The 26,790-nt window shown below is 43.4% G+C and overlaps 1 protein-coding gene across 3 annotated transcripts in view; it reads left to right on the top strand.

The window, feature by feature from the left end:
• Positions 1-3,853: 3,853 nt before the first annotated feature.
• Positions 3,854-26,790, top strand: part of STXBP6 (syntaxin binding protein 6) — a 131,322-nt gene continuing 108,385 nt past the window's right edge. The window contains exon 1 of one of the 3 annotated variants that reach the window (XM_077322993.1): positions 3,854-4,125. The gene's annotated coding sequence lies outside the window, so the exon portion shown is untranslated. Of the gene's footprint in view, positions 4,126-4,451; positions 4,635-8,323; positions 8,450-26,790 lie in introns of those variants that run through there. The other 2 variants (XM_077322995.1, XM_077322996.1) reach the window with 2 other exon arrangements.

Raw genomic sequence — 26,790 nt, 5'->3', positions numbered from 1 at the left:
AACCTAACATACCACTTAACTGTGAGGAGCCTGAATAAATAAATAAATATGGGATGTAGATATTTCAAAGGTAACCTGTAAGGTATAAAAATTGTGTCCTTGGAATATTAAGTCTTCTTGATACTCAAAACTACTGAAGCTTCTGTCTTATATTTTATGATGTTGTCAGACCAGATTCCCTTGACTGAATAGCAGTGTTGTTTTACATGGCTGTTTATTTGCTACTGAGCCTGATACAGAATTGCACAACAAAGGACGTGTTATGCTCTCTACAGTGCTATCACTTTGTGAAAGGATTTCTTTTTTCATGTCACAAGTTAATACCTCCCCAATAATTTTCAGTTCCAAAAGAATAGCCTGACTTGTGAATTTGAAAAGTACTATACATTTCAGCACTGGTGAATTAAGATCCAAATCTTATTTTGTGTATGACACTTTTTCAAAGACACACAATAAAAATTAGGATGAGCTTGCCTTATCCTAATTGTCAAGGAAGGCTCTTAGTGCAGTTGGCGGGTGGGGGATGAACTTACTCCACAGTAAAAGCAAACAACACAGTATTTGTAAAGGGAGGCATCATCTGACAATTTAAGGGCAGGGATCAGGGCTAATAAAGTCAAGTAACTGTCAGTCACATTTTTTGCCATTTTAGTGTCATATTACCCTTAGGCCAAATTAAATGTCATGGAATCCACAGACTGGGCCCATGGATGCAACGCTTACAGAAGTATCCAGCCACTTAGAAATGTCTCAACAGCCAATGGTGTGCAGGGACCAGGTGATATTGGTCCCCCTCCCCCTGTGTGCCTTTTCAAATGTTTTAACAGTGTAGTGGTTAGAGCATTGGATGACAGTCTGAAGTCTTGGGTTCAAATCCATTAAAGCTTGCCAGGACCTTGGGCCAGTCGCACACTCTGCCTAAACTACCTCCCAGGGTTGTTGTGAGGATAAAATGGGTTAAAAATTGTAAGTCACTTTGGGTCCCCATTGAGGAGAAAAGGGGAGGCTTAATTAAGTAAACAAATTACCAATTATAGTTTACTAATTATAAATTACTAATTATAAATTACTAATTATAAATTACTAATTATAGTTGTAATATAGTTACCACTGCAGAGCCTTCAGTATTAGATATGGATTTCTGATGGTTGCTGTTTGAATGCAACTTCAGGGTTTATGAATACAATGCAGTTCTGCCTATCCTTCTCCTGCCCATTGTTGTACTTGCCTCCTTTTAAAAACCACAAATCAAAATATCAGACGCTAACATCAGTTAAGAAATTCAATTCCTGGATTAGCCACAGACTTTATTGTAAACTCAGTTCACTTTGTACTTCAGTTCTTATCTGTAAATTACTATTTCCTCATTATATAGGAGTCTGGAAAGGTGCTTATTCCATTTAATGTCCTTGGAGATATATTTGCATGAGTATGCTGAAAGTACTCCGTTTTTACATGTTCCTTCACACTCTTACATGAGTCAGTCCCCACTGAATTCTATGGTACTTTTAAGTATATAGACCAGGGGTAGTCAAACTGCAGCCCTCCAGATGTCCATGGACTATAATTCCCAAGACCACCCTTGATATAGACAGTTGGTCTGTAATACAGATGAACTCCACAATAATATGTGGTCATATTGAAATCAATAGGAAATGTGCTATCAACTTCAGTAAAACTGGGAATTTAGCCTGTCATCTATTTATACATCTATTTTTGTACCAAGAGGTTTCAGAGCACTGATTATAGATGGCTTAAAGAAACTACAGAGCCGGTCATCCATTAGCCTAGATACTGATATTGGTCAACTCTTGTACCAAGAAAGGCAGGACACTCTTGAATTTACAGAAGCCTAATAGAAAACAGTGGAAATCTATAAAGCGAAATCTCCAAGTCAGCCTCTGTGTAGTCAAATATTAGTTGTCACATTGTGTGCAGGTAGCAACATAACCCTGACTTTATGTTAAGTATCATACTTTCATATTTACTTCTGTAAGGGAAACTTGTAAAAAGCTCTTTTTTGCTGCTTAGGTCCACCAAATCCAAACATGTCACTGGGTTAATAAAAACCTGACATTTAAGCATTAAATCTGAAGCCCGGTCCTATGCAGTGTCACACAGAGTTAAGCCTATGAGCATCAGTGAGTTTAAACACAATTCTGCACAGAATCTGGTATGGAATAAATATTATTGTCAGATTAAGACTGGAAAATCTTGGGTTCAAATCACCACCTGATCATGTAGCTCACTTGTCAGCCTACTGTGCCTTCCAGAGGTATGGAACTTTGAAGGCAAAATGGAAGAACCATGCATACTGACAAGCTCATAGGAGGGGAGGCAAGATTTCAAAAAGAAAGTAAATAAGGATCTGATTACTTGGCTGCAACACTTATTTAGAGCAAGTCTCAATGAAATACAAGATACTTCAAAGTAGATACGTTTAGCTGGCAGAATTCTTCTTTTTTTAGACCCTTTGTTATTGTAAACTCAGGTCATTTCTCCATAATAAATTACAAGAAACCATTTGCAAAAGGCTATAGTCATGTACATCTAAACAGAAGGACATACTGGTTTTAGGATAGCTAACAACCTTTAATAAACACAAAGCATTGCAGTGCTATTTCATTTATTTATTTATTTATTTATTTTATTTATAGCCCACTGCTCTCAGAAACTGTCTTGTGCGGGTCACAACAAACTATCCAGACAATAAAACCCAATAAAAAACCCATTAAAACCCCAATTAACTACAATTACAGCAAAACCTGAGAGACGGCAAAAACATAACATTCCTTAAATAGGAAGGTTCTTATGAGGGTGGCATGGAGGGAGACCAAACAGCACCAACATGTCCAGATGCCAAGATATCATATGTCCTTATTCCTACAGCACAAATGAAACTTGAACTTTTTACATTAGAAACCCGCTAGCATTTTTTTAAAAGAATTGTGCATCCCAAATTAGCATACTCTGTTTAAGTACCTTCTGGAACGTATATTCTGGAATATAAATGCTACTGAGATAAAAAAAGTTTTAACTTGGATAGCCTAGGCTAGTCCATTCTTGTCAGATCACAGCAGCTACGCAGGATTGGCCTTGGCAAGTATTTGGATGGGATCCTTTCAAGAGGTAGCAGGGGATTGAGGTGAAGGCAGGTCACTTCAACCCATTTCTGAGCTTCTCTTGCCTTGAAAACCCTATGGCGTTGTCATAGGTCGGCTGTGGCTTAGTGGCATTTTCCACAAACAGATGTAAGTCAAAGAAGAGCTTCTTGCATTGAAAGATGAAACAAACTGATTGCTGTATAAGCTATGCATTATAACTGAGCCATGTGTCACGATGTCAAACGTTCACATTTTTTGTACTCATAAGCTTTAAGCCTCCCCGTCCCTTCCACTAACACCTTAGAATCATAGAGTTGGAAGGGACCTCCAGGATCATCTAGTCCAACCCCCTGCACAATGCACAGACTCACAACTACCTGTTCAACCACAGTGACCCCAATTTCATGCCCCTTCCCCGAATCTCCAGAATCCAGCCTGGCCTTGAGGGAATGCACCTACCTTCCCACAATGGGGATCAGCAATACCCTGGGTGTGCGAGGAACGGCCACAAGAGACAAACCCTGGCACATCCCTTCCTGTCCACCCACTCACCATCTGCCGAAGTTCACAAAATGAGCTTACAGCCAGTTCAACCACCATATATTCCCGGAGAAGCACCTCGAGACAATCATTCTTCTGTAGCAATACCCCGCCCACTGCCTTTCCTTCCCCGGGACAGTCCCACACCTGAACTCCAGCTCTGAAGGGCGGATCGCAGGGCCCGGGAAAGAAGGAGGGCGAAGAGAGGCAGGCGAAGAGACGGCTGCTCGCCATTGGCTGGGCGCGTGCACGTGCCCTCCCCTCGCCCCTCCGGCCGCACAGCTGGCCGGCCCGCTGCCGCCGCCGCGAGGGTGCCGCGCGAGAGCCGGAGCCACTTTCGCGAATGCGGGAGCGGCGCTTGGCGGGGCAGCGGCCGGAGAGTTTCTCCTTCCCTCGTGTCCCGGGGAGCTGCTACCGCCACAAGCTCAGGGCGGGGAGCGCCGTGCCTTGCAGCCGAGCAGAGACGGCCGCGGAGAGCTCGGTAAGTCCTCGGGGAGGCGGCCGCGCACAGCGCCAGCTTTCTCCGGCGCGAGGCTGCTCGCCTGCCCCGCTGCCGCAGCGGTTCCCGCGGTGGGGACGCGGCGCTGTTTTCCCGCGCAACTTGGCTTCGGTCGCCCGTCGGAGGCGCCGAAGTTGGGAGCGTTTCCCGGAGGCTCCAGGGAGGCTGTGCGCGGGAGGGAGGCGCGCCAGGCTCGCCCTCAGCTTGAGAGTCGCCGGGGAGTTCAACTCCGGAGGAGTCTGGCTGGCGCGGGTGGCCAAAGAAGTAGCCGGCCACGGGCTTTCTCGTGGCGGGGAGAAGGAAGGGGTGTAGCTCGTCGTCAGGGAGCCACTTAGCGCGTGTTTGACTCCATTAGGCGGAGGCTTTGCTCGCTGCCAGACTTCGCGGCGGACGGCGCTCTTTATTCCTTGGCGGCTTAAAGTGGCCCCGATCCTTTCGGCCAAACGCCCCCGGGCGGGAGTTGGTAGAGGCGATGCGTAGCTTCTTTGTAGGTGCGTGTTTGCTGTCGGGTGGGTTGCGCAGCGGGGCTTCTTAAGTGTCTCGGGGATCTGAACGAGGTACTCTGGTTTCTGCTGAGTAAACCCTAAAAGGCGGCTTGGAAGAGGGCTTAGAAGCCGACGCTCGGGAGCTGCTTCTGTTTGCCAAGAGCGCTCGGGGCAAACTCGGCCAAACTACTCTAGATGCACGGGGCTAAGCAAACCCCTGGCATCTGGCCGCTCTGTTTAGACCTCGCCCGAAGAAAAAGCCCTTGGACTCGAAACCACACAGACTTCAGGCGGCTTAACCCTTCCATAACCTTGAAATCCGCTCAGTTAAGCGGGGAAATCCTGAGTCTTGGGATCTTTGGCATGCTTTGGGTGCCCCTCCCCCCACTCCCGATATTTCTGCCCTCTTAATCGAACTGTGGAACGGAAGCCTGGTTGGTGGGAGCTGGTCCAAGAATCCTCATGCAGTCTAGAGATGCATGCTGCTTGCACCCACAATAATATGTGGTCATGTCGAAATCAGTGCTGCTTGCACCCACCCCTCTAGTGGTTTGGTTATCAAAGGGTTAATGATGAAGATTCCTCTAGGAATGCTGTGATCCTAAGCACATTTCTGCCACTTGCTGTCAAGTCTGAATGTTGAGGTCTTACACATGAAGTCAGGGATGCTAGTCTTCTTTCTTAGACTCCAGCCTTGCTGTGTTCATTGGGCTTGCATCTTGAGAGTTTTAGTAGGATATGTTTCCTGTCCTACAACGCTTATTTGTTTCTTAGTTGATTTCTTTCGTATTGGAGTCGTCTTAACTGGAGACCCAGTTTCAAATCCCCACTGTGTCATGAAAGGTTGTCTGGAGTGGGCCAGCTAGCGACACAGTTTCAGCCGAATGTACTTTGCAGGGGTTTTGTGTGGGTAAAGCAGAGGAGGGGAGATTGATATAAGCTTTTTTGGGTTCCCATTGGGGACAAAGGTTGGAGTATAAATTGTGTAAAATATATCTGGGGAATAAAGCTTTTCTTAATATGCAAACCTTTGATCTATTTCCTATTTTTATTGTACTTTCCCATCAAAACAAATGTAAACCTCCCAAATTGCTCTCTGATCTGGTGTCTTTTAGATGTACCTTTTTTATCTGTGCAGCTTATTTTGAGATCCCAAGGAGTGCTGTTATGCTTTTGTAACTGAAGCAGCAGCAAAATCAATATATCTTTCAAGCATGTGGTTCTTAAGCCTCTCCTAGGAGTCCCACTTGAAGTGACAAGAACAATGCCTGGCACATCTTCTGACATAACGCCTTTCTGCTTCATTGTGAAAAATAGATGTCCTTTTGAAAACACTGTTGTGCAGCAATACATTATTCTGATTTATTCCCTAAAAATTCCCTGCCAAAACCTGGCGAAGTTACTGTTTTCAATAGCTACCTTTGTGATAAACTTTCAGATGTTGGAATAAGTGTTGCACTAAGTGGTCAAGTTCTACACTCCTACACTGGCAAACTTTGACCTTCAAAACACTCCGTAGCTTTGTTCCCCTTATTTGTTCCATTCCCTTCTGTTGGTTTACATACGAAAGATGCACAAAACTGTCTTTTGTTATCTACTTGCTTTTCTTGTTAAGTAGATCACTGATTTAAATTAGTAAGACAGCTTTGAAAAAGGTGATTTCCCCCCTAGTATATTTAACAATAATTGACCAGCCAGTTGGGGAAAAAGGAAACATGTTTGAAAAAGGTGGAAGTGATCTTAAGGAGTTCTAAGAAGGTCTGCCAAAATTACAGGAAAAGGCCTCTTTTAAATGAACTGATTTGTTGACATAATTGGAGTTGGGCCTAAATTGCGCAAAAGCTTTTGCTGGTTAGCTGGTGTGTTCCTGTCACCGTATGGAGAACCTGGAAATAACTGCATGGTTGGGAATCATATATTGTTATTTCTATAAGCTCTTGTATACCGGGAAACAACCCTTTTCCACAAACTTTATTGAAGTGGGGACATGGAAAACTAATAGAATGACTTCTGGCTTCCCAGGTGTTCAGAAAGCATGTGGGTGTGCATTTCTGCAGGACAATATATTTGAGTTAGTAGCAAAGCCCGTTTATAAAATGGGCTGCAGAAGGGCCCCTGGAGAGCAGGGTGGCCGAGCTGGGCTGCCATGCTCTGTAGGAGCCCTACTACCCTTTGCCCTCGCACCATTGTTCCTGCAGAGCAGGGAAGGCCAGGTGGTGAGCTGGGCCAGATGGTCCTCCTGAGCTCTCCCTGCAGTCAGAGGCACCTGCGTTGACACCCCCCCCCCCCCAGCAACACGGCACTGGCTGCTTTGGGCATGAGCGGCCACTTCGGATGCCGAAGCGCTCAACCCTAGATATAAGTGTGGTGAATTTTTATATGTAACTTGCAGTTCCTAGTGTTTAGATTTTGACTTTATTTCTGTACTTACCCAGCATTTTTGGATCATTTTATTCAGTTAAAAATCTCATTGTGGATTACAGTTGTTCAGTGGGGGAGAAAGTAACCACATACCCCCTGTAAATCTTGTGCTTAGAGTAATCTTTTTGTCCACCTAGATTTTCTTGCAACATACAGTCTGAATAGCACAAGTTCATCAGAACTTGGGAACTAAGCGGGATTGACCACGGTCAGTACTTGGAGGTACAAGGAAGATTGGGGCTGCTAAGTGGAGGAAGGCAAGGTCAAGCTGCCTCTAATCATCTCAAGTCTGGAGTGCCCTGTCAGTGGGATTAATATGAGTTGGTTGTGGCTCGATGGGACATTCTTTTAGAGGAAGACAGTGGCAAACCTCCACTGCTCATCTCTTGCCTTGAAAATCCTGTCAGGTGGAACTTCATGGGGTTGCCATGAGTTGGTTATGACTGGACGGCATGTTCTTCTAGAGGAAGGCAGTGGCAAACCACTGCTCATTTACCTTGAAAACCTCATCAGGTGGAACTTCATGAGGTTGTCATGAGTTGGTTGTGACGCGACAGCACTCTTTACCTTGATCTGTGTTCTGGCTTTATATGCTAGGTTTTGGACTTTATTTCAAAATTGTATTTTGTGACTACCCTGTCCTGACATTTTAACTACTCTACTAGCTTGTAGTGATATCAGGGCTCTCTCAGCCTCACCCACCTCACAGGGTGTCTGTTGTGGGGAGAGGAATGGTAAGGCGACTGTAAGCCGCTTTGAGCCTCCTTCGGGTAGGGAAAAGCGGCATATAAGAACCAACTCTTCTTCTTCTTCTTCTAGTGGACTTGTTATCATGTTGCTTAGCTATCAGTCACTACTCTAGGTTACTGGACAGGAAGGAGAAGATTGCCATTGAGCCTCTGTTTTGTTGTATGGACATGGGGGGCAATTCATAAGAAGCAGCTATAGGGCCACAATGTATTATTGGTAAAATATTTCAGAAAGCTGCCAGAGGTAGATGAGAAAGTATGACATTATAGTCTGCATAGATACATCTTCTATCCCTAAGGCATATCAGTTTGGAGGACCAGTACTACCCAAGAGTGATTTCCTGAATAACATTTCAAGCTATATATGACATTTTGAACTAAATGCATTGCACATTTATTTTAGAAGAAGAGTTGGTTTTTATATGCAGCTTTTCTCTATGAATTAGGTGAAGCTGAGGGAGCCCTGATGTTACTGCTTGGTCAGAACAGCTTTATCAGTGCTTTGGCGAGCCCAAGGTCACCCAGCTGGTTCCATATGGGGGAATATGGAATCAAACCCAGCTTGCCAGATTAGAAGTCCGCACTCCTAACCACTATACCAAGCTGGCTTTCAGTTGGATTGAATGGATGAAGAAGGTGGTAATCCACACTGTAAGTGAAACCTTCAGCATGTTTTTAAAATCTGTCATCATGAGTATTTCACATATGGGAGAGCCCTGAAGCTGACTTAGTTCTGTGAAATAACATATTGCATCACTGCAGTGCTTTAGAGCAGTGGTCCCCAACCTTTTTATCACCGGGAACCACTCAACGCTTGACAATTTTACTGAGGCCCACTGCCCTAATGCTCTCTGACTCTGGTCGCTATGGTAATGTTTAAACATCCCTTCAAAATGAAATACAGACACGCCACAACAATGAACATAAGGAACATTTTATTTTCTTGGAAATTTTAACTCATGACAATGACAAATCATTGGGAACCCTGAGCTTGTTTCTCTGCAACAAGATAGTCCCATGTGCGCCTGCCGGATCATGGATGAAGTATGGGGCCGGGGGGGGGGCGTCCTTCGCGGCCCACCTCCAGTTAGTCGACAGACCACATGTGGTCCACGGCCCACAGGTTGGGGATTGCTACTTTAGAGTGTTTAAAGCTTTTCATATGCATTATTTTTGTAAACCTGTAAAGTAGGCCATTTGCCCATTTTGCAGATGGTTGACTGAGAATTAAAGGCAGTGTGGCTTTTCTAAAGCTAGACAGTTAATGGTAGAAATGAGACTGGAACTGGATGTTTCTTAATTCACAGCTTGGCCTGTTGGTCTTCACACTATCAAAACTCCTGGTACATTTCCAGTGAAACACAGTGCCTGAAAACACAGTACTGTCAGACTATGCTGATCTGAATACACTGCAGTCATTGGGGTGGTTCGGTATCTCATTAGTACTCTGAATGCTGGATTAAAATACTTTTTAGGTAACTTATACAATTTACTTCAAGAACTATTATCCAGTGTTCCATTTTCCTTTGCTCATGGAAAGTAAATGGAAAAAGTAAATATTTACACGAGCAAACTATCAAACAAAAATTAAACAGGATAAGTAACATCCCAACATGATGCTGTAGTCTCTAATATGGTTTAGACTCCAGTTGGGTGGATACCTTCCTGTTCTCTGTGGGTTGCAAGCAATGGTAATTAATGCTGACTTCTTTGTTTTAGAATGTATCATGCAATGCAAACAGGTGACTCCTCGGCACTATGTATGTAGCTGTATACATGTAGTCAATGCTATTTTGTTCCTTTTTTTTGGTTCTCTCCTATAAAAACCTTACTAGAAGGGCTTCTACCACCAGACATCTTTTATTCAATGTATTGTATGTATATAGCATTTCATATGTCCAATATATTCCTAGTTCCTAGGTAGAATATAAGTCTTGGTGGGGAGTCATACTTTTGAACTGATCAAGGACTTTGAAGTTCAGTAGTACTGACTGGAGATTCTACATTCAGACTTGCTTCTGTGATTTGAACAAATGGGATCAATGTAAACTTCTGGGCCTCTTCTAAAACTGTACCAAATGATGGGCTGGTAAAAAATGTTGATTAGGCATTGGATATCAGCGGTAATTATTGGTTACCATGTGCTACTATGGGTTAGAAGTTATTTGGTCATCCTCTGGGACTGACAAATGAACACTTAATAAGGCTAGACTCTCTTTGAAATAGCTTGTGTTGTCAAAAACGTTAGCAATCACTGAACTGAATAGATGGTGGTTACTGGGCTTCTAAAGACTCAGGTTTTCCATACATACCCAATACTGCCAGATTTCTGGGGTCTCTGTTGTTTGAAGCTATACCACTGAAGCCAAATGTTAAATTCTGGCCATTTTTCCTCTCTTCATAAGAATTAGTGGTAGTGAACAGTTTTTGGAAAGCAGCTGTGTTGGTCTGCTGTAGAACGCTATGTTTTAGTCCAGTAACACTTTAGAGATCAACAAGACGTTTAGGGTATGAGATTTTGAATGTTCATACTCTGAAAATCTTAATTGTCTCTGAAGTGATCCTGGACTTGCATCCAGCTGGTGGGGTAATATTATCTGTCATCAGTTTCTTTCTCGTGGTTTTTCTGTAATGTCAGTGTGGCAATCTGCCAGTGGCATTTTCATATTTATTAAATTTTTATGCCACCGTTCCCAAAGGCTCAGGGTGGTTTATATCCTATCAAAGTACATTCAAACATAATCCTTTAATTCATTAAGCTTAAATTTATTACAATTATTTAAAAACAGTATATTGCAAGGTTTGCACTGTTATATTTCTGTGCTCCAGCTTAATACTGTTGAAGGTGATGCCTTTGGTTTGGGCTTCTGCATGCTCTGTGGTTGGACAGCTGCAGTGTAGTGAGCCATTACCAATGCAGGTGCCAATTTTGTGGAATATTAGGATTTGTTACAACTGGCTGCTTGAATTATTGATAGTCCTCTATACCCCCGGAGAACCAAGAAGAAATGAACATGGATGGAGTTATTTTAGAGACAGTGATGTGTAGTAGCTAATGTCAAATTGTATTGTGGATACCCAGGGTCTACTTCCTGTTCTCTCATGAAGTGAACTGTGGATGTCCTTGGGCTCTAGTGACTTGCTTGAAGTCTAATGTTTGTTATATAGTTATTATGAGGATAAAGTAGAGACAGAGAACGTTCCCTAGAGCTCCTTGAAGGAGGGATGGGATGAAAATATGACAGGAGTTCATAGGTTGATAATTTGGTTTCCTCTGAAGGTCATCTGTAAGGGCAACCAAAGCCATCTCCACACCATGACTGAGCTTGAAGCCAGATTGGAAAGGGTCAAGGGCCAATGTCTGTCAGCTAATTTTAGTTCAGTAGTTACGTTTGCATGAAACTGGGAGACCTCTGCTCATCTCTGGATTCATACAACACATGTCACATTCACACAAACAGAGCTCTGTGGGTTCTGGACATTGGAGGATGCCACCCCTCACAGGATAAAGAATATTAGCATATGCATGAACTCTGTTTTCATTGTGGGTAATCCCATATAGCAGCTTGATACAGTTATATATTACTGTAAACATATTTCTTTAATGGAAGGGATAGTGAACTGCATATTTAAAAGAAACTCATTTTACAAATGAAAAACCAGATTGCTACGATAAATTGTGTATTGCATCAGAGATTGTATGGATAAGGTATATTCCACACTGATTTTGAAATAGTTATTTGATATGATATAAAAGGTCTTGGTTATAAACATTTGATAAATGGGCTTTTGGTTTTTTGTCTCTGTTAACTGTGTGAGGAAAAAGAGTTGAATCTTGATGTCTCAGCTCCTGAGACAAGTTTGAATTCTTTTTTCTGTCTTCATAAAAGCACCTCATCAAGTTTCTAACCTCCTGTACAGTGTGAAAAGGACAAGCTCAGTGCACGAGCAGCATTCTTATTTTTCACTGTTAGATAGGTACTTGTTTTGCTTTCATTACTGTCAGGATTGTTAGAAAACCCTGTCATGAATTAGCCTGATTCTTCCATGACAGTTAGATTGACCTTTGCCGCTTGGTGCCTGGGAGCTCCAGGCCCCTATATCATGCATGCTTGTTAAAAGTGAAACTATGTTGTTGTAGCCATTATCTCTGAATGTTCCTTTCCTTGAGGCCTCTCGGCTGGGCCAGCTTCTGGTAACCATAACACCTTATCTAAGCCTGAAGACAGCCAAGGACATGTGAAAGTAACACTGTTTTTAATTGCATCTGTCTCCTCTTTCTTCCTCCCCTCCCTTGGGAACTTTCAAGTTTTGGGCGGGAGAATTGTATTGATAAGGAGAAGCAAATCTGTCCTCAGGCAGATTTGACTTCTCTAGTCTAGGTGTATGAAGTATTTCTCAATAAACTTTCTATTTCATAGAAGTTGGTTGTGAGTCCTTTCAACGTCTGACATTAAGTCAAATCTCACAACACCTTTCGCCTGCCAACATGCAGGACGAAGGTAATATCTATACTGAGCAGGAAGAGGGTCTGGATTGGGACTACTCTCAAGGCGAAGTGGCTGCAGCGGGCTCGTTTAGCTCCGGAATGGCCAAAGCCCTGGGGGAAGCAACTCCGGGCCACTCCGAGTTCCTGGAGAGGCACATCACCGAACGCAGGCATCTGTCAAAGTATGACCGCCTGACAGGTGATGAGCTGTGGCCTGAGCAACTGCCTGCGGGGGTCTCAAGTCAAGGATTGGCGACCACCCTCGAGGTGCAGGAGTTGCAGCAGAGGATCAGCAGGGTGACCAACTGGTTGCATGCGGTATTGGGAGAACTGGCTCCGGAGTCGCAGCGCGAGGCAAGGCGCCTGCTGCGAGAATTGCAAGCGGACTTCCGTGAACCGGGCGGCCAGCGTGCAGGAGACCTCCCAACCCTGAGAGAGCGCGAGGTGGCGGCGATGGACGCCGAGGCCGAAGCCGCCGCCCTGGCGGCGGCGAGGGCAGCAGCGCATTCGTCGGGCGAAGAAGAAGAAGACGACCGCGTGGCGGCTGCGACTGGGAGGAGAGTGGAACCCCTGGTGCCGGTGCGGGGTGTGGTCCCGGCAGGTGCAGATGGAGCCAGAGCCGTTGGAGTGCAAGCAGCAGCAGCAGCGGCAGCCGACGGAGCGGCGGCGGCTGGTGGCGCAGGAGCGGCGGCGGCTGGAGCGGCGGCAGGAGTCGGGCGCGGGGTGCGCCCATGACCCCGAGGAGCGCGGGCTCCGGTGGATTGGGGCCCGGGTCGCCTGCCTCCCCATCTGAGGGGGGTCGAGATGCGGAGCACCTACAAGTTTAAGGCCCGGTTCTCTGGCGACTCGTCGGCTTTTCCTTCGTTCCTGGTCCACCTCCAGGCTTACATGATGGACATGGGTTTTACTTTCCATGATGATGCCGAGTGCATTCGTTTCGTGGGAGAGTGCCTGGATGGCGAGGCGGGGAAGTGGTTCATGGATCTCTACCGTTACAACCCGAGAGCTGTTCGAAACTACAATCACTTCCTGAGAACCATGCGCCTGATGTACGTGGAACCCTTCGAGAAGGAGACGGCGGAAAAGCAACTCAAGGCCCTCAAACAAGGGACAATGACTGTGGCCGAGTACGCCCGAGAATTCAAAAAATTATCGGCGGACGTTCCGGATTGGACGGAACCCCAGAGGGTGCATGCCTTCGTGGGGGGCCTCTCCGGAAACCTGTCCAGTAAGTGCCTCCTCCTAGACGACCCGTTGACCATGCTAGGCTGGGTACAGCTGGCGGGAGAAATGGAAAGCCATCTTGAACGGGCCGCGGAGTTCAGTGGAATCAAGGAAAAGGTGGGGGGGAAGACCTCCACCCCGAAGAAATCCAAACCCAAAGCTAAACTGGATCCCAGCGAGCGCACTCGCCGCATGGAGAAGGGTTTATGTCTGGGCTGCGGCCAGGCTGGCCATTTCCTTGCCCAGTGTCCAGCAAAAGCTGGGGCGGGGAGTGCGGCGAGCACCAAACCAACAAGTGGAGCACCGGCCAAGGCAACGACAACGAAGAAAGTGGCCCCAAAGAAGACCGCCAAGTCCCTGCTTGCCCCGGCTGGGGCAGCGACTGTGGTGGAGGAATATAGTGGCAGTAGCCAGGAGGAGGAACTGCAATCCGGAGAGCAGTCGGGAAACGACGACAACCTGCTGTAAAGGCCAGCAGGTCTCCGGCAGGGGCAAACGCGCGGTGAGTGACCCTCCCCTGGTTCTCTTACCCGCTACTCTCACAGAACCCAGCTCGGGGAGAAAATTGGGAGTACGTTGCATAGTGGACTCGGGCTGTACTAAAACCCTGGTGAGCCCAGCACTGGCCGAGACTTTGGGGGTAGGGAAGGTGCCTCTGAGGGAGCCCCTACCCATCACTCAGTTGGATGGGAAATGTGTCCCGGGGGGGGGGGAGGCAACAGTAAAAACGCTCCATATGGACTTGGACATTGATAAACATTGGGAGCAGATCCAACCCCTGGTGGCACCTCATTCCGCGTTCCCGTGTGTGTTGGGGCTGGACTGGCTGCGCGAACATAATCCCACGGTGAAGTGGAAAAAGGGGACAATAAAGTTTTCGTCCCCGGGTTGCAAGCAGCACTTACGACCCCTACCCCCCTCGGGCTGCCAGACGATGGCCGCGGAGGCGGGGGCACTAGCTCTCCCACGGGAGTATTGTGAGTTTGAGGATGTGTTTGCTGAGGCCGAATGCAATCAGTTGCCTCCCCATCGAAAGACAGACTGTGCAATTGAACTGAAAAAGGGAGAGCCGCTTCCAAAAGCCAAATTGTACTCCATGAGCCCGAGGGAAATGAAGGAGCTCCGAGAGTTCTTGGACAAAAATCTTGCCAGGGGCTTTATTAGATCGGCCACTTCCCCCCTGGCTGCCCCAGTACTCTTTGTGAAAAAGAAGGATGGGTCCCTTCGCCTTTGCACGGATTACCGGGGGCTGAATGCTGTTTCCACCTGCAATGCCTACTCTTTGCCATTGATTAAGGATCTGTTGGGGCACTTGGGGAGGGCCCAGATTTTTACAAAATTGGACTTGAGGGAAGCTTACTACAGGGTCCGCATAAAAAGGGGGCAATCTTTCATTAAGCAATATAGAAATTGTATTTGTCATTAAATCAGCACCTTTTTAACTATGGCAACCATATAGATCATCAAAGCCTGCAAATAGAAAGGTGTGGAATATAATATGGATAGGTGTAAAATATATGTAAGCTCATTAAATAAGTGTCAGTACAGCAATATATTCCAACCATTTCAATTTCCCCAGCAGCACAAGAGCATAAATGGTCATGAAACATCACATCATGGTATTTTCCTTCTAATAAAGTGGACGGGAGAACTCTGAGACAGACCAAAATGAAAGGTGTCCTGTGTTTGGGAATCTATAAATTAAGTATATAGCTTGATAACACCAATTTTTTGTTTCTAGAGTGCTGATATTTTTCAGAACTTAATATTTGATGTCCCAAAACTTTTGTCTGATTTTGAATTTACATTTGAGATAACTAACCCAAGGCTATTAAGCTGCTGCTAGAAAGAAAGTTGATTCCTCTGAAATGTGGAATTGGAGGAGAATGTTCATAGAATCATAGAATGATAGAGTTGGAAGGGGCCGTACAGGCCATCCAGTCCAACCCCCTGCTTAACGCAGGATCAGCCCTAAGCATCCTAAAGCATCCAAGAAAAGTGTGTATCCAGCCTTTGCTGGAAGACTGCCAGTGAGGGGGAGCTCACCACCTCCTTAGGCAGCCTATTCCACTGCTGAACTACTCTGACTGTGAAATTTTTTTTCCTGATATCTAGCGTATATCGTTGTACTTGAGGTTTAAACCCATTTGTGTCCTCTCCTCTGCAGCCTCTGTTGTACATGGGGTCTAGCAGAAACTGGGAATGGAGACCTTAGTGGATGTGTAATTACATTGGCTGACATGCAGGATCCAGCCTACTGTTGGTTGTCGTAATTGTCCATTCAGGGGGCTCTGCTTAGAGCCAGTCACAGGCTTTGGCAGGAACCTGTGAACTGTATATAAGTTTGGGTGGTGGGCTGTTGAGTTCAGTTATGTGCTGTTAATAATTCGCTGATGGCTTGATGCATGAGTGACTCTATGTCTTATTGAACCCACTATTCAATAGAGAGTATTACAGATACCATGGATCTCCAAAAGGACAAATTAGTGTTGTCTAGATGAAATACTTTGGCCACCTCATGAGAAGGAAGGACTCCCTGGAGACGAGCCTAATGCTGGGAGCGATTGAGGGCAAAAGAAGAAGGGGACGACAGAGAATGAGGTGGCTGGATGGAGTCACTGAAGCAGTCGGTGCAAGCTTAAATGGACTCCGGGAATGGTAGAGGACGGGAAGGCCTGGGGGATCATTGTCCATGAGGTCGTGATGGACATGACTTCGCAGCTAACAACAACAGATGAAATCAGGGGTTACTGCAAGCCAGAATTAGCTTGATGGCACTTAACAAACATGCTGGGAGAATATTCAGTGGATTGTAATTTGTTTGAAAGATATCTCTTCTCATTGTGACTGAAAGGCATTAATGTTAAAGGCACAGAACATACTGGAGAGAAAATAAGCTTCAGCTAATAATTTATTGTGTTTATCCATACATGAGTTTCTAGAGAAATTAAACCCATGTGTGGATGCAGAACATTAGCAACACAGTGGGGAGAAGTTTTTTTCCTCTTCATCTTGCATGTAAAAAAAATCCCTGTCTTTGGAGGTTTCATTTGCCTTTGAAATATAATTAATTACAGTTATTTGTTTGGATCCAAACAACCAAGTGTAGAAATTTGTGTAATTTCTGTTTTCTTTCTCCCTTCAAGGAGTTTAGTATGGGTCATGTGGCTTTACCCTTCTTCAGTTCATCCTTGTTTCAGCCCTATGAGTTATGCTAGGCAGGGAGATAATAACTATCCTGAGCTTACATCATTAATCAGTGGAAATTCAGACCTGGGTCTTCCTAGTCCTTGCCTGGCACTCCAGTAGGACACTGCCTCTCAGCAGAATATATCTTCCCTCCATTCCCTGTTTCTTGTAGTGCCCCTGGCCAAAAAAAGCTGCTGCTGAGGACTGGGGAACACTTGGGAAATAGAATGGGATGCAGCATGAGGGATTCTAGACTAAATGGGAAACCCATGGAAATTGCAGATCTTTCCTTGCTCAAGTAGAATGCCTTCTATGCCTCCTACATGGCCAAGGGTAGATTTGGAACCACTTTAGAATTCAGAAGCATACTGAAACTGGGCAACCAGAGTGAATTCGTTGAACCACTGGCTGCACTCCAGAAAAATTGTAAGTGCCTGTTCCTCTGCAATCAATGGATCAGAAGTGCACTAATGTTTTCTAGATTCTGTCTACTCTTTCTTCGAGACATTCACCTGGTCTTTCAATGGCCTGGTACCATGCTGTTAACATCAGATACAAAGTGGGAATTAATATTGTTGCATTTGATACTCTGCGATGCAGTGTGTATATATGATGGTGTTGTTATTTTAAGTCCCATCCATTGTAACTTGATGTGCCATATTGCCAGCGAAATCTGTTCTCCTTTTTGACATTTATATTTTCCAAAGATAAGCACTGGATGGACTGCTTCGATGTCTCTAGTAGCTTTTTCCCCTTTTACTATTTACTACACACAACCTAAGAGCCTCTTGTGGCGCAGAGTGGTAAGGCAGCCGCCTGAAAGCTTTGCTCATGAGGTTGGGAGTTCGATCCCAGCAGCCGGCTCAAGGTTGACTCAGCCTTCCATCCTTCCGAGGTCGGTAAAATGAGTACCCAGCTTGCTGCTGGGGGGTAAACGGTCATGACTGGGGAAGGCACTGGCAAACCACCCCGTATTGAGTCTGCCATGAAAACGCTAGAGGGCGTCACCCCAAGGGTCAGACATGACTCGGTGCTTGCACAGGGGATACCTTTACCTTTTTACACACAACCTACGTGAAATCTGGATAACATGCCGATTCCTAGCCTGTCATGTATTCTATGGTTGACATAGTGCTGTTGCTATTGAGCATATAAAATGGTCAAAATATTCTGTGATCCTTTACCATACTGTTGTTGGGTTTCTTGTGCTCCCCCCCTCCCCTGGGATTTCTGTGTTATCTCTGATGCAGGATTAACAAGAATATTGTGCTAGTTCTTTCTCGTATTCCACTCCAAATTTCTTGAAATATTTCTTCTACTCATTGTTTATGACTTTTTTTAAGGCTGTTAGAACCCCCCCCCCTTGCAAATCTTGTTTCATATGAGGTTAGCAATCCTGTAGTAAAACCAGAGTAAAATGTACCATATTTGATTAGGAAAGTAGATAGGGTCAATGCAGCAAAACATTTTCTCTATGGTTACATTTTACTGCTTTGCATGTATAAACTGTCATATTCATAAAATGTTACATGACATCATGGTGGAATGATATCTGTCTGTACCAACATCAGTTTAATGTGTTGCGTATTTATGAGAATTCTATGAATTTAATACGGTTGTTATTTATTTATTTATTTATTTATTTATATTTTTATACCACCCTTCCCTACGGCTCTGGGCGGTTTACATAAAACATTTTGGAACATTCACATAGAACACTATCAAAATCAATATAACAGTATAACAATAACAACAACACACCAATTGGAACAATAACAACAGCACACCAACTGGAACAATTAGAACGGCACTTCAACAGTAACTTTTACAATCCCTCAGTAGGTTCGGTCCCTCAGTCTGGGGGGCACCTGTAGATGTTATGGGTCAGTCGGCCCTACCAAATGCCTAGTGGAAGAGCTCCTTTTTGCAGGCCCTGTGGAATTGTGGAAGTTCTTAGTTTAGGGACTTTGAAAACTTTGTGTGGGGGGAGGTTGGCACTTGGAGGGAGAGTGGCTAAGTTCCATGGAGGAATAGAATTCTGATTCAAGTAGTGATTTTTCCCTCTTGCCACTACCTGAGAAAATTAAGTGACCCTTCATTGATATATATTGGATTTGTGGGAGTGGTTGCACCCTGGTTTTCTTATTGTCACAGTTTGATCTGGAAAGATGAGAGTTCAGCAAGAGCTATGTCTCATTGAGTGCCCATCTATCTGGCTTTAAAAAGAGATTCTGGTAGCCTGCTGTCTTCCACTACCCTGCCCAGATCCTTACGTGCAACAGAAGCCCAGTGCACAGTGTTCAAAGTGCTCTTTACACATTCACATATGCAGTGCATGATTGGTGGTAGGCTGGAAAACCACAGGCAGTAGTATACATTTAGGAAAGGTACGAGTTCAAAGAGTCTGAGATGCTTTGAATTGTCAAAGCACTTTGCACACATTCTTAGCTTTTAGAGCTATCCCACCAGTGTTGTAAAATAGTAATCCTGAGTGGTCAGAAATGTAGAATATAATGTGGTAAATAAAATAAGTTGGACCAGTATTTTTATGTCTATATAGCACTAATGCACATAGAATAGAAGGCTAAGGTTGCAAAACAACAACTTGCCAAATCTCACTCAGTGAGTTCTTTGCTGTGCTGAGATTTAAATCAAGGCATAAGGCTTATTGTGCTTAAAGATAATTCGGCCCTGCCCTTCAAGGTGTCTAGGTAATCTCTGTTGTGTTGTGCCTTGCAATGGGTTTGAATACAATCTTCTAAAACAGGGGTAGTCAACCTGTGGTCCTCCAGATGTCCATGGACTACAATTCCCATGAGCCCCTGCCAGTAAACGCTGGCAGGGGCTCATGGGAATTGTAGTCCATGGACATCTGGAGGACCACAGGTTGACTTACCCCTGTTCTAAGAGGTTTCCTTCAAGACAGCAATCAGCCGAGATGCAACAGGGATGCTGAGGAGTACAGAAAAATGACTAGAGGCATTCTGCAATGTGTTCTTCTTGTTTTCTGTAGGAGAGAGCCCGATTAAAAAATAATGACCACTGGAAGTTCTGTAGACTGAAAACAGTGGGAGCAAAGCATGCACTTAGTTCTATATAGGTCCCTTTGATTATTATTACTCTGTGAAGCGTTTATATAATGCTTCTGAGAGTTCAGAGTGCTTCACATATATTCTCTTGTTACTCTTGAGTGGTATAAGTGTCAGTGGTGCTATTGCTATGTTGCACATGGAGAGTTAGAGAGCATTGCTTGCATAAAGTCACGTCTTCAGTTCATAGGAAAAATCGTCTTTGAACTAGGGTCTAGTTGCCTTAGAGCTCCGTCTTGGCTACTCTGCTTTTCAAGTAGTTATTCTGATTCTCCTGTGCCATACAGCAAACTGATTTGTTTGAGTAGATGTTGTGTATCTCCACAGCTGCTCTCCAAAGTATGTTAACTTGAGAAACATACCTTGTATTTATGATGCCAGTGGGGGTAAGCCCATACCCAGTCCCTGCTTATGGACAAAACATTGGCTCAACCTCTTGTCTGTAGAGATGCAGGTAGGCTCATGCTTGGTAGTTAGGGAGTGTACTGGCTAGACTAAAGAATCCAGAAATTTAAGTGTAAAGAATTTGAGATGTTTTTACTATTATAGGATAGTATAGACTATCAGACTAGTAGAATTAACAGTTTAAGATATGCTAGAGTAGCAAGGTACTAAATGGCTGAGAAGTAACATGTATGGCGACTTCTAAACCAGTCTCCTTGCAGGGGACGCAACAGCCCTTCATTTACAATCATTTAGACCAGACCTTGTAGAGGATGTGAAAATGATGAAAAACAATTTCTGTAGTTTGGTGTAATATGATTTGATCTGTAAACAACTTCAAAATAAATGTAAATGGCCCACAAAAGTTAATAAAATGGCACCTTCAATACAAAGTTAAGATAAATTGTGGACAAATGGTATGGGGGCAAGTTACCACAGACTTACTGATATACGGGATGGATATGTAGAGAGATAGTCAATGTTTATTATGTTTTGGAATAAGACAAAATTATGACCTATACATTATTTAGATATACGTGGATGGAGTTCTTGCTGGTTGTTCCTTTGTATTTCCATGTTTGTGATTTTATTAAATTATTTTTTTTAAAAACCAACAGTGATAATATGGTAGTAATATAGGTTTACCTTATGTGTTTCTTCATTATAGGTCAGACCCAGTTATGTGCTCATGCAAGTATCACACATCTTGCCTTCCCCAAACAGCCATTTTGGAACCTGGGAAATGTGGAGCCAATGCAAGAGGTTGGGCTGGTTGCAGCTCAGTGACCTATATGGAAATTAGTCCACATAGGTTTTGCAACTGGCTGAATAAACACTTCTGGAAGGGGAGAGAAGGGAAGATCTATGCCTGTAAGTTCCTAGCACTGAATAATGGCTGGATACAATCCTAGGAATAATTTTCTTTTAAATAAATTGGTAACAAATATCTTATTAAGTTCTCATGCCTGTTGCACACATGCCAGAGAATTGTGTAAAAAGCAATTTGTCCTTAAAGTAGGGCTGCACAATAAGCAATGGAACAAAAGCTTGAGTCCAGCAACACCTTTAGGACCAATTAAGTTTAATTCTGGGTGTTAAACGTGCCACTGGACTCACACCTGTTCTGTTGCTTCATACCAACACGGTTCCCCACCTGAGTATAAAGTACAATGGATGTTGCATACTTAGAGGTGCAATCCAAAGCAAAGCTCTCTGTGGCAGTAGCAGGAAAGGGTGTTAAAGTGTAAGCATCGGGCCATATTTCACCATTATTGTAAACAGGCTTTTGGAGAGTGAGTTGCTGCTCATCTTTTTCATCACAAATCCTACATGTTTTTGTTCTTTCACTTGATTTCCGTTTCTCTGTTCCGATTTTCTCCCAATTGGGGACACTGAGCAGCTAACAAAATATAAAATGTGACTGTATAACTTATTAATAGTTATATATAATTTAAAGAAGATGGTGTGAATCTTTGGAAAGTCTTGAGGTTGTGGTTTAGAAGATGATGGCCTGGAATGAATAATGGAATTTCTGCTTGGCTCCCACACAACCTGTGTTTTCTTAGAATGCCTGTTTCTGGTTAATTTGGGAGAAGAAGCTTAAGTAAACCCAGGAAATGTTTGCAGCCAAACCGCTTGAGGGAAATACACTATATATCTATTATCCCTGTCGCACATATGAAAAAACAAACTAAAGTCTCTTTTATTATTTTTTAGTAGCTAGAGGGGGATGTTAATGTATACATTAGAAAGTATACTGATTTTTTTTAGGTTCTCTGTAATCTTGCATTAGATGGGGAAAACTTTGCAAATAATTCTAGGTTGTCTAGAAATGAAAGGAAGGTACATGTGAGGGATGAAAGGCTTCTCCTCTGCCTGTGTTGATCTTGGTAGAATTTTTGAAATTGCCTTTTGATGTGATTAGAAAAAGTGGAAATGAAATATTAGCCATTGTCTTCCTCATGCTGTGAATCCAAAGTTCTATTGAAAAAATCCAGAGGTTTTTTCTGATATTAATACTCTAAGCCAGTGGTTCCCAGCCTTTTTATCACCAGGGACTGGTCAACACTTGATAATTTTACTGAGGCCCAGGGGGATAGTCTTTTGCCTAGGGACATAGCCGCCGCCTGAGCCCCTGCTCCCCTTGCTTTCCCACCGGCGCCCCTGACTTCCCTGACTGGGGGGTGCTGCCAGCAGTAGCTGTGCACTGCCACGTCGAGGGGGAGCCCCAGCCATGGCAGCCGCTGGAGAGCACTAAAGGTGAGCCGGCAGCAGAGTGGCAGGGCAGCCCCCGAGGCAGCAGTCGGGGAGGAGGACAAGGAGAAGCCATGGCCTGGTACCAACTCCGGACTGGGGGTTGGGGATCACTGCTCTAAGTAATATAATCTATAAATGGGGGGGGGGAGACATTTATCTACTAAATCATGCACACTGGAGATTTAACTAAATAAACATTTAGAGTTGACACACTGGATTCCCTTCTCTGATTATCAGTAAGGTAGAAAATTTATTCTTGTTCTGAGCTTTCTGAGGTCTTTTAAATAGAGATGCCGAAGATGCCTTAAAAATGCCTTAAAAAAACATTTACTTTGCTATTGAATCCCTTCTCCTCCTCTTAAATATCTCTTATGTGCAACTTTCTCATCAAGCAGCTTGTCTTGAATTCTGCTTGTAATTCGTCTGTATGAACAGATAAGTGATGCTGCTTGGATAAAAAAAGTTAAGTTTGTTTGAAAAAAATATACACTGTCTTTCTGACCCACTAATTTAAACAATTGAGTTAAGTGTGTGCTATGTTAGCTGTGCTTGGCAAGTGCTTTGTTTATATCCAACATCAGAGAAGTTCATCTACTCCAACGTGCTAGAAAACATTGGCTTTCTTTTTCAAAAATACCTTAGGAAGCCCATAGAGATTTCATTTTTGTTCCTTTTGAATTTCCCTTGCTGTGACATTTTATTTGGGAAACAAAAAAAACATTATAAAGCTTTTATGCAAGGCCCTTGACGAAGCCACCAGTTGTTTGGTGTCTGTTGTTTGAGGTCTCTTGCAACTAAGGATTCCTATGAGCCTCCTTTCTTTTAACCTGCTGGAGCTAAATGCTCCATGATAAGACTAAGCTTGTGGTCCATCTATACAAAATTATACCTTCCAAGTGGAGACAAGGAACAATAAAAAAGTACTCCTCAGGACTTTGAGATGCAATGAAAAAAAAACACTTGGGAAATTCTTCCTTTCATGCCCAACATGTACTCCCTAGTTTTATGCAAGAAGTGAAAACATCCAGCTGGAATCAATCAAGGCAGTCATTCAGAAGGGAAAACTTCAGTCTCAGATTTAGTAAACAGCCTATTAGCTTGGACAGGATGGATGAAGAAAAAAAACCCCAAGTTGTGACTTACTGTCTCCTCCAATGGGAGGATGGCTGTTTAGAGACATTTGGAAGATTTCCATTGCTAACAGTCAGGCAGTGGAAATAGTTCCACCATAAAATTCCACAAATACCCGCCATAGCAATTTATAGCATCTCCTGTACATAGGAATACACAAAAATGATTCAGAACTATGAATGTGATCCAATATCTTTTCATCGTTTGAGCTGTAAAGCCTGTTCCTCAATCAGAAAGGGGTCATGGAATTTACTGTGTTTTCTCTCTGCCCCACTCCCCCAATGGAGACTGGAGAGCAATTCACTGTCTGAAATTCCCCAGTTCCATGAATCTGTTGAGGTATTTCAATCTGGAGATGCTATGGTCAATTTGCCCATTTACTGATCTTTCACAGTAATCAAAAGTTTCTACAATTCTGTGTAGGGGAGAAACATCTTCAGTTTAGAGCTTTGCCCTTTGGCCTGTCCATTGCCCTGAGGGTTTTCTCAAAAATGCTGATCAATCCAAAGGTAAAACTGAGAAAACAACCATCAACAACCTTATCTTGACAACATTCCAATTAGGTATATCTCATGACATTCAAGAGAGGACATGGGGAAAAAAAACATCCACTGCTTACAAGAACACAGATTTCTAGTGAAATGGAATAGGAACTCCTTAAAACTGACAAAGAGACTAAAATACTTGGGTGTACACATAGGTACCGCATCCAATTGTCACCTTCTCTCAAACAAGTAGGTGAGGAAGATAGACATAGCTGCATCAATAATACTGAGTTGATCCTCACAACATTGATGAGTGTCTTAATTGCAAACATGAATACGATTCAGTGAGACAGATTTCATTCCAGAGATCTACAACAGCTTTTGATACCATTTCAAAATTAAGATTTATCAATGTACATTGAACTGAGGAACAGTCTTGACTGGTGAACAAGAATGTCTGACCTTCTACAGGGCAAGAAATCTTAGAATACTGAATGAAAACTAATATTTACAAAAGCCAGCCTGTTGAGATGAGGGGCAACATTGGATGAGGAACCAGTGCATGGCCAATAGATCAAGGAAGAAACAGTACTACCAATCAACCTGCTAGAGCTTTGAGCCATCCATTTTAGTTCTCTTTCATTTTGGAAAGAAAATAACTCAATCCCATGTTTTGTTAAGAACCGACAACATAGCACCTAAAACATCCATTATCCTAATATGGGCAAAGAAGAACCTGTTCTTTATCATGCAGAACACATCAAGGGGATGGCAAATATCCAAGCAGACTGGTTCAGCAGGAGAATGGTTCTTCAAGAAGAATCTGTTCAATCTTATTTTGATACACTTTTGTCCTCCATTGGTGGTATCTCTTTACATCTTTCCATCAAATGGATTGATTCTTCTCCAGGTTCCATCAGCCTTGGGTTGAAGGAACAGATGCCTTAATATCAAGCTGGTTGCGGGGTCTATTTTATACCTTCCCACTATTCCCAATATTACCAAAATTGATCAGGAAGCTCAAAGAAGAACAGGTGGAGCTCATCCTAGTGGCCTGAGATTCCATTGAAGTGACTGAGAATGAAAACTCTATTCTTGGTGGCCATCAGTTCTGCAAGAAGCGTGCCAGAGCAAGGAGCACTTTCCATCAAACTGGAACTCTGTATCTTTCACAAGGACAATTGAGAACTGACCCAGCTTTCCAGTCAAAGGTAAATTTGGTATTCCACAAATCTCAGGAAATTCATCTTCCATCTTTCTGTTTGAACACTACGCCTCTGATGGAAAGAGCGTGGCACACCTTGGATGTTAGGAGGGTCATGAAGATGTTCATAAGTAGAATTAAACACATCAGAGAAAGAGATGTGCTGTTTGTTTCTATCTCCCCCCTGAACACGGGGAACAAAACATCAGCCATCAATATGTAATATAGAAGCATGCAAACCTTAGGAACTCCAAATGCCACATGGAATTATGGCTCTTTTAGTGAGGAGTGTGGCAATCAACATAGCCTTTGCCAAACAAGCCATAGTGGAAGAAGTATGTAAGGCAGGAACATGATCATGCATCTCTACATTTATATGGCACTGTAAGATAAATGCCTACAATTTGGCTGAATCTGCCTTCAGCAGAAAATGCTTCAGCACATATTAGATGCGAAAGACAATGACCCACTTAGAAATTGAGTACACTGCTATAGGAAGTCCCATCAAGATGTTCTTCGCATCAGAGGGAGAACGTATCATTGGATACTTACCAAATTCAAATTCAAAAACCTGACAGCATCTAAATAGAAATAATAAATAATTAATTAATAATTAATGATAAATACATAGACTAAGATAATTTATTTATTATATTTATATACCGCCCTCCCCGAGGGCTCAGGGTGGTTTAAAGAAAACAGGAAAAGATACAATTAACATATGGTAGGTAACAGTAATAACATAACAATAATAACTTAACAAGATCATAACAATAACATTATAAAATAGAAATTGCAAGAACCTCAGCTCAACTCTTACTGGGACCCAGTGGGTAAAACCGATTAGTGTTGGTCGTAGGGGGGGGGAGCTACAAATAAAAGAAGTAAATAAGTAATAACCAGTTATACATTCCTCCAGAATGCTCTGTAATCAGTAATTTACACCAACTGTAGATGCCCATGGTCTAGAATTATTTCTTGCTTAGTTGATTAGTTGATTATCCCTATGTATCACTGTGGCCAAAAATGTGGCCACTGATTCTGTTATTTCTAAATGGATACTTACCATGAGGGGCCCTTCTCTTCTGAGGAAAGGAGGACATCTTGCCCGTTTCAAGTCATTTTCCATGAATCAATAAATCCATTATCTGCAAGATTTATGCCTATCTTAGGTAAGTGTAGAACAGTTAAGGTTTTATTTGTCATAAGTTAATGTTACACATGAATGTTTACATCCAGTTATATAGAGTAGCTTAATTACTTTCAAATTGCCAGAACTGAAGGGTTCTCAGCAAACAGGTTGAAGAAAATAATTGCTCCTGTATCCCTGAGTAGGCAACTCCTCTATGTCTACCTGGTCTCTATAAACTGATGTTTTAATTATTTGCCAGTCGGCTTAGTACCATTGAGTTCCGGACACTATTCCATCCATCAGTTCAAGCTACTTTTCTAGCTGTGTCAGCCACCATGTTGGAGACTGA

This window comes from Paroedura picta, chromosome 2 (assembly GCF_049243985.1).
Source record: "Paroedura picta isolate Pp20150507F chromosome 2, Ppicta_v3.0, whole genome shotgun sequence".
Lineage (NCBI taxonomy): Eukaryota > Metazoa > Chordata > Lepidosauria > Squamata > Gekkonidae > Paroedura > Paroedura picta.
This window is presented reverse-complemented; position numbering and strand designations above follow the sequence as displayed.